We start from the raw sequence: 9,553 nt of genomic DNA on the forward strand, positions 1-9,553 counted from the left end.
TAGAATTTAAGAAACAAAACAAACAAAAAAGAGACAAAAAGCCAGACTCTTAAATACAGAGAACAAACGTGCCTGCCAGGGGCAGGGTGTGTGGGAAGATGAGAAAAATAAAGAGAATGAAGACTACATTTATTCTTCATGAGCACTGAGAAATGTATAGAATTGTTGGACAAAAATAAACGAAAATTTCTCCATAAACAGAATGAAATGGCACTCCAGACATGGATTCTCTTAAACTCAGACAACCAGCCTGATCTACAATGGTGGCCAAATATAAGTCGTGATTTTTTTATATGTTCTTTGGTTTTTCATAAGTTTCTGGGAAATAGCCCCATTAAATAATCCGAGGGGACGGGGATAGCGTGATTGTCCAGGCCCGAGCCACATAATCCCTCTGCAACTAAGGGCAGAGTCACCTCCCCCGGAAGCACCTGGGCCAAGAGTCATGGAAGGGTGTCCCCAAGGAATATGGCACATTGTTAACAGAAGAAGGGTGAGTAGATACTGGGCAGCATAAACAACAGACTTTTGCTACCACACATGCTTTTAAATTGTTCCCTCAGTGAAGAATATTAATGGAGATTTTAGTTCCTAGACTGTCTTACTTCTCTCTCCAAGGCACTTTAGCAGAACTGGTCCAGTTTTTAAAAAATTGAATCAAACAGCCTTTTAGAAATAGTCCTCATGTGTTTTGTGAAACTATTGTTGAGGGCATTTGGGGGGGGAGTGCATTTCCCACACTTCCCTTTGTTTTTAGAATCCAGAACTTTCTCTCTGTTCTTAGCATCAAAAATGGTTATGATTCAGCTGAGAAATATGCTCAATTATATCTTCTAGAAACGGTGACGTGTGTAACTAATTATGTCTCCCTAACGTTTCCTTATTTTCAATTCTGAGAGAATATTAGGGCCGACCCTTAGCAAACAGAAGAAAACAGGAGCCAAGCAAGTGATGGAAGTGGGTGAAGCTTCCCATGTGGCAACTAGAGAAAGAGCATATGAGCTTCTTGTAAAGGAAGAGCCATTCTTCAGGTCCAGCCTCTTAGTTCCTCGTGGAAAAGTGACACCAACATGGCCAGATCTTTCACGAAAAGCCAGAACTCCATCCTAAACCCACATTCTTCAAAGATAGAAACGTAACATTGGTGGATAATGCAGAAATAATCTTTGTGGGGTGCCTAGGTGGCTTAATCATCCAAGCCTCTGACTTTGGCTCTGGTCGTAATCTCATGGTTCATGAGTTCCAGCCCCGCATCATCGGGCTCTCAGCTGTCAGTACAGTGCCTGCTTCAGATCCTCTGTCTCCCTCTCTCTCTGCCTCTCCCCAGCTTGCACGCTCTCTCTCTCTCTCTCTCTCTCAAAAATAAATAAAAATTTATATATGTATGTGTATATATATACATATATATATGAAATAAATAATCTTTGTTAAGTGAAACCTATTCATACTAGTTTATTTTTGTCTCTATCAAAAGCAGATTAGAAATGTTTGGTGTATTAAAGCAGAAAAGTGATGGGTGGAAAGGTTATTAGTCTGCTCATGGAGTCAATGGGGAGTCTGCCGGACTGGAAAAAAGGACAGGAGCCGAGGGTTAGAGATTGAGCACAAGCCTGATTCCAGGATGGTTCTACCACCAATGGACACTCACCAACATGCTTCTGGGCCCCACTACCACCATCACCCTGCATGCTGAATACTGGAAACTGTCTCTACCTTAGAATGAATCCCAAATGTACCCCGCCCCTTTCACAAGCATTCAGTAGGCTGAGTTTGGCCATAGGCTCAAGACAAGCTGCCAGGAATTGATGAGAAAGAACATGTATCTGAGCTTTCATCATCCATTGTTGGAGGATTTTCTGAACACAGGGCCGGGCTACACATGCTTGGCATATACAAGCAAAAGGCAAATGGTGATCGTATGCCCCAGGAGCAATATCCAATTAATTTCAAATGGCAAAAAAAAACCAAAACGAAAAACAAACCCCATTTTACTTTAAGCAATATTTCCCTTTTAAACCATCCAGTTTATTATGCTTTCAGTAAAGAGGAAATAAGATCAGTTTTATCTTTGGGATGACTAGTTATTATCCATTAGCATTAAGGTTCTACATTTGAAAGTTATTCAAGGTTGTAAAATAGTAAGATGTTCCTTGTTTGGGCAATTAGACAAAAATTAATGATCTCTTGGTGGGAGATAAAAAAAAAAAACAAAAACCTACATGACTCAACAAAAGCCTTACAGCCACATTTCGAAAGAACCAGCCCTGAACCCTTAGTGACAGCCTCCAGTTAGTATCAAAAACCAGTGACTCCACCTTATTCTATTAGAACCACCTGGGAAGCTTAAAAGGGTTTCAGAGTACTGATGCCCAGTCTATCACCAGAGACTTGAAATTAAAGTATCTGGAATGAGGCCCAGCACGGATAGCTGTCACATGTTCCCCAGGTGTTTCCAGGACTGAGAACCACTGTCCTGAGCCCAAGCAGAAGGAATTGGTATCACAAATAAAGACAAAGAGGGAAAAGAGGTTTCTTTTTAGGGGGCGACAAGATAGCACTTTTTCAAAAACATCCATCCCCTGGAATGAAATTAGAGACCTTGATTTGAGTGAAGAATGAAATGGTAAGTTTTTCTCAATTCCAGAAGATCCTTAGGGACTGCCGGGTGCTGATGTGAGAATAATAATTATAATCGTTAAGGCAAGAAGCAGAACATACAGTGACTGATACCAACGCCTGCCATGCGAACAGGAAAAGCGGTTTTGAACAGGTAGACCATTTCTTTGCCATCCTTAAAGCATTCTTCACAAATGGGCCTGTTTTACCCCATACGCAGGATCTCTGATGAACATTTGACTTAGCAGAGATTCAGGCTCTGCGAGAACAAGGCGAGAGACGGGTCAATTTCTTGAGCGAGAGCCAAGTCAGAGGAGAACTCAAGCAGTGTTTCTCTAAGTGTGGCCTATAGACTCCCGAAGGCCTTCCTTTTAGGAAGTCCATGCCATCGATACTGTGTTCACAATAATATCAACATACTATTGCATTAACATTTTCAGTGATGGTGCAAAAGCGATGAATCAATACACTGGCATTATATCGGAGCTCTGGGATCAAACTGATCTAGTGGTCACTGTGCTCTTCCCCTCCACGAACTCATGGAGTGTATATATGTAAAAAAATGTTATGTTTATAGCGTATTTACACACATATTGTATATGTATATATGTATATGTGTGTATATATATATATGTATATATATATCCAGTTTCAGTCAAGAATTCCTGATGCAATAAGTAGTTAATATTATTCATTTTATTAAATCTGAATCCCGTATGTTATCTTTGAACATTCTGCTTGACAGAATGGGACACTCCCATGAAGCACCACTGTGGCACATCAAAGTATATGGCAGTTATCAGTGGAACTAGCCGCTTTAACCTGCCATTTTTAACTATATGATAGATGAGCCATGGTTATTCCTACTTGGGTGGCCTGCAGATGTATTTGTGAAAATTAATGGCACTGTCTCCTTAAGGAAAACAAATAACACTCTTAGTGGCTAATGATAAAATTTGAGCTTTCAAGTGAGAATTAGAATTTTGAAACGTGTATCTGCTACCATGAACTCGCCAGCTTCCCAACACGGAAAAGACATTTCTGAGGAGATTTGTGGTAATGTTAATGAATGTGGTTTTTCTGATATTATAGAATGGATTGGGTCAATATTTGGAAGATCTGCAGAGCCCAGTGAACCAATCGTTTCCAGATTACCAATGCAAGATGCTATGCATGGGAAAAAGAGCCATTCAGAGTGAAAGACCAATGGATTTTACGATCACGAAGTACCAAAAACAAAACACACACACACACACACACACACACACACACACACACACAATTGATATAGTTTCAGATTCCACACTGCCACTAACCTTAAAAAACCACCTCTTGTCAAGTTTTGGTGTAGTATCAAAGAAAAATGTGGACAATTACCTAAAAAGACTCTTGAAATTCTCCTCTTTTCTATCACATATCTGTGTGAGACCACATTTTGTTTTTATACTTCAACCAAAACATTATTCTTCCTCTGATTAAATTTGGAAACAGATGGGAATCCAACTGGATTCCATTAAGCCAGATATTAAAGAAATTTGTAAGCATGAATCCTTTTTCTCGCTATTTTTTGTTTTAGACAATAAAGTTATTTTATAAAAATACTTATGGTCACATATAATGGATTTAATATTGTTAGTTTATTTTTTATTTTTATTTTTTTATATTTTTATTAGAGAGAAAGAGTGAGAGCATGAGCGGGAGAGAGGGGCAGAGGGAGAGAGAGAATGTTAGGCAGACTCCATGCTCAGCACAGAGCCAGTTGCAGGGCTTGATCCCATGACCCTGGGATCATGACCTGAGCTGATATCAAGAGTCGGATGCTCAGCCAAATGAGCCACCCAGACGCCCCTAATATGTTACTTTAAGTAAAAGGTAAGCCTTTCAAAACATCTGAGTTTTAATTTCTAGAACAATAAATATTGATAGGTGTAATCATCTAAATACAACCACTTCAGTGTCCCTAAGAATTTTTAATGGTGTAAAGGGATCCTGAGACCAAAATGTTTGCCACTTAGAATGCCAGAAGCTGCTTACAATGGCAGATCCCAGTGAGATGTCACAGTCTTTTGCAAAGATCATCAAGAAGCAATAGAAGGAAGGTGAAAAGAAAAATAGAGGATACTGAAGACATATTGACGTGCTTCATCATTTTAGCAAGAGAAAAGCCCTATTATAGCGGGGATCTGTGTGTTTGTGTGTGTAAGTGTGTGTGTGTGTGTGTGTGTGTGTGTGCACTCGTGTTTATCTTTACCTATCATCCATCTATCATCTATCTATCTATATCTCTATATCTATCTCTTTCCATCTATCTATCTCTGGGAGTGAGTGGCCCCTTAAATCTTATACCCTAGGCACCTTCCTTGCCTTACTCTGTGATCACTTTGTATTCTTTAGAGCACTTAATCACTATCTAAAATTATCTTGGTTATTTACGTATTTTCTCTACCTCCAATTGTCAGGTTTCAGTTATCACTTATGAGAGACTGCTTGCAAAACTGACCCTAGTTTCTCCCTTTCCTCTGCCTGTGTCCCTTGCAACGTGGCTTTGTACCTCCTCCCAAAAAGGGAACAGTCTATTCCCTGGCCTTTGATTTGCTTTAGGCAATAGAATGCAGAAGAATGATAGTGGGCTCGTTCTGCACATAGGCTCAAGGACTTTCTACTCTCTCTGTTGGAACTCTGGCTTTACCAGGGGAACAAGTGCTGGCTAAGTGGAGGATGAACTGTCAAAGAGAGTCCCCATCATCTGAGGCGAGGCCATCCTAGATCAGCCGACAGCCAGCCAACCCCCAAACACACGAGGGAGCCCAGGCAAGATTAGCTGAGGTGCCCACCCTATTTCAGGCCGGCTGAGGGTGTGTGAGGAAGCACAGACGAAAGCAGCAAACAACCCAGATGCCCTGTAGGCTCATGAGCAATGATAAATGCTGATTATTTTAGACAGCTTTTTGTTACTGTTGATGATGATTCACAGCATTATTGTGGCAATAAATAATTGATCTACCACTCTATTCCAAGAACCTAGAGTGGTACTTGATGCATAGAAACATATTCTGATAAATCAAAAAAAGTTGGTAGATGTTTGAAAGAATGAAGAAATGGACTAAAAAACACCTTCTTTCTACTCTAGCCCAATTACATTTTCCCGACTTGGCCCAGAACTAACCTAAACAATATAATAAGTTTGCTCATGCAATTAATTCAGTTCTTCTGGGCATCCACACCAATTACTGGAAAAGACAAAAACCAACATTAGAATAGACATTGCTACTAAATAAAAGGTATTCAAATATTTATATCTACTCTCTCTCTCTCTGCAGAGTCTATAAATACAACAGCCCAGACAAGCTTTATTGGTGTTAGCTGAAGCAGATTGCAGCTAAGAGACGGCCGCTATTTTCTTCCCTTTGAGCCACTGCTCACTCACACAGAATGAAGATTCCCTGTTTTGTTTCTGCCTAATCATTTATTGTAATGCCGAAGGGAAGAAAATAAATCTTGGAAACTTTGACCAAAATCAGTTTAGTTTTTCCATTATCACAGCAGGAGAGGAAAACATGGGGTTTTCATTTCTAAGGATAATCTTTCTTAAAGTGTATACAATAACTAGCTAAGCCTAAATAATATTGGGAACATTTGAGATTTTTTTCAGTGGATTCAGGGCTGCACTGGCTTCTGCCTTTAGATCATAAAGTCCGTTTGTCGCCAGCTTTCATTTTCTCTCAGCAGTTGTAAAGGCACTGAGCACTCTACAAATTGTAGATGCTGTTGACTAATTTACAGAATCCCTGGCTTAGAACTTCTACAAATGAAATTACTGCTTAAAGATTCCTTGCATTAAAAAAATAATAAACGAAGTTAATATCGGCTTTGGGTGCAATTATTGTTTTAATTAATTTCCATTCATAACATACTATCAATTAATTTGATTCAAATATTGGGCTTTGAAACATAATTAAATATTATATACTGAAATGAGTTTCTTTTTTAGTGTGTGTGCCAGCACTCTTCACCCGTCTATCTGTAGGTCAGAAATTGATTTTATTTTATTTTGAGTTCTTTATTTTTTATTTTATTTTGAAAGAAAAAGAGCACGAGCTGGGGAGAGGCAGAGAGAGAGAGGGAAAGAGAGAGAATCCCAAGCAAGGTCTGTACTGTCAGTGGGGAGCCCAATACGGGGCTCAAACTCACGAACCAAACTGTGAGATGATGACCTAAGTTGAAATCAGGAGTTGGACGCTTAACCCACTGAGCCACCCAGGTGCCCCAGGTAAGAAATTGTTTTATTTCTTCTTCCCTCTCATCGTCTCCCTTCCCATCCCCCATTATTTCTCTTTCCTGCCCACCTCTCTGTTCTCCCTCTTTCCATGTACTTCCTTCTTTCTTTCCTCCCTCCCCCATTCCCCTTCCTTCCTTGTCTCTCTTGCTTTTTTCTTTCCTTCTCTCCTCTCCTCTCTTCTCTTCCTCCCCCTCTTCCTTTCCTCCTTTCTCCCTCCCACCCCCATGTCCTTCAGTCACCACTTGGTAAGAACAGAGATGAGAAAGCTACTGTTTTCTCAAGTGCCCTCACTCCGGTAACACGCAGCACGAGCCCCGCTGGTCCAACGTATTCTTTTTCTTGAGCTCACTATAATAGATCACAAACAGAAAATTTGGTGTGGCCAAGAATATCCAACTTTTTCACTTTCTAAATGTAAATTGAATCCTTCCCCTACATCTTAGATGTTAGAAAAAAAATGTTACATCTTGGGCCACTCTTCCTTTTCCAATCTTGCACATTTTAAGTATCTAACTTAACAATTTCAAACTAATTAACAATAGTGATGTGCGTATGTATATTTGGTATTATAATTCTGAGACACGTTGCAAGTCATCTTCTTTAGTTTTATGAAATTCCAGCTGAATGCCAAATACTTGCAATACATACATTTCACTTGTTTCCATTCACATCAATCAAGACAAGTAGTTCAACTGAATTGATATACTAGTTCATTAGGACTTTGGTTTCATCAGTTTTATCTGTGGATTACCTTATTTAATCGATGCTTTCATTTTGCTATATAACCTCAGGATTTAAAACCAGTTTGTCATTAAGAATCCAAAATTAATCTACATTTCTAGTAAGAGAATGAGAAATAGCACAATAAAGAGACTTGGTAAAGTAGATTTTAAGTCAAAAATATCAAATTCAAAACAATTATAGTCATACCTTGGAGATACTGTGGGTTCAGCTCCAGGCCACCACAACAAAGCAAATACCACAATAAATTGAGTCAAATTATTATTTTGGTTTCCAGTGCAGATAAAAGTTATGTTTACACTATAAGTGTGCAATAGCATTATGTCTAAAAGATGTGCATACCTTAATTACAAAATACTTTATTGCTAAAAAAATTGCTAACCATCGTCTGAGCATTCAGCAGGTCCTAATCTTTTCATCGGTGGAGGATCTTGCCTCCATGTTGATGACTGCTGACTGATCAGGGTGGTAGTTGTCACCTGGGTGTGGGTCATGACACCCCCAAACAATTATAATAGTGATATTAAGGATCATAGATCACAGATCACCATCACAAATATAATAACAATGAAAAAGTTTGAAAAATTGCAAAAATTACCAAAATGTGACACAGAGACACAAAGTGAGCAAATGTTATTGGAAAAATGGTACCCATATACTTGCTCAACATAAGGTTGCCACAACCTGCAATTCGTAAAACAAAAACAGAAACCACAGTATCTGCAGAGCAGAATAAAACAAGGTATGACTGTATAACCTGGCTAACTGGGTTTAAAAATTACTAGGGGGGCACCTGGGTGGCTCACTCATTTAAGTGACCAACTCTTGATTTCGGCTTCAGTCATGATCTCACAGTTGGCAAGTTTGAGCCCCATGTCAAGCTCTGCTCTGGCAGCATGGTTTCTCTGCCTGGGTTGGATTCTCTCTCGTTACCTCTCTCTCTGCCCCTTCCCACTTGTGTTCTCTCTCTCTCTCTCTCTCAAAATAAATGACTAAACTTAAAAAAAAGTGCTATGAACTTGGGGTGCCTGGGTGGCTCAGCTGGTTGAGCATCTGACTTCAGCTCAGGTCATGATTCTGCGATTCGTGAGTTCAACCCCCACATCGGGCTCACTGCTGTCAGTGCAGAGCCCACTTCGGGTCCTCTGTCCCTTATCTCCCTGCCCTCCCTCACTTGCACTCTTTCTCAAAAATAAACATATATAAAAAATCACTATGAACTCTAACCCGATACTGATGTGAATGTTGTCAAATATCTACACTGAAGCATACCTGTCAATGGAGTTCATTTGCAAAAGTCTTTTTTAAGGTAATTTGAGAATACATTTTATAAAAATTATAGGACTATTCATCAACTTGATGATTTACTATAAGGAAATAAGGAACACCCCACCTAAAAATATGGGAAAAATACCTGAGCACAAGACATCCATCATGGTGTTATTTACAGTGGTAAATCTATTATAACCAACATAAACACAATAATAAGCTAATGACCAAATAAATTACAGTAACATGAAATTGTTGGAATTTCGTACATCCGTGGAAGATAAAAATTATGAAGGCTATGGAAGAACATGGTACCTTCCTATAAGAAAATATTAAGCGTTGTCTGTGTTATCATTCAATGTATATGAGAATCATGGATCTGTAACTATTTGCATAATGTGTACTTGGTGAGCATACATCAGACCCTTTTCTGAGAGCAGCAACCATCAGCTTCATGAAAAGCTAAACCACACATGATCCCTGCCTTTGGAACCTGATCCTCTAGGAGGAGTGTCCCCATCTCCCCATTTGGGAACTGTGTGCACCTTCCCAAGAGACTTACCCTCTTTCCCTGTGTTTCCTTCTCACCTGCAAATGGGGATGAGTTGAATACCGACCCCACCCAGGGAGCATTCAATAAATTATTAT

The sequence above is a fragment of the Panthera onca genome, chromosome A3 (genome assembly GCF_046562875.1).
Source record: "Panthera onca isolate mPanOnc1 chromosome A3, mPanOnc1 haplotype 2, whole genome shotgun sequence".
Taxonomy (NCBI): domain Eukaryota; kingdom Metazoa; phylum Chordata; class Mammalia; order Carnivora; family Felidae; genus Panthera; species Panthera onca.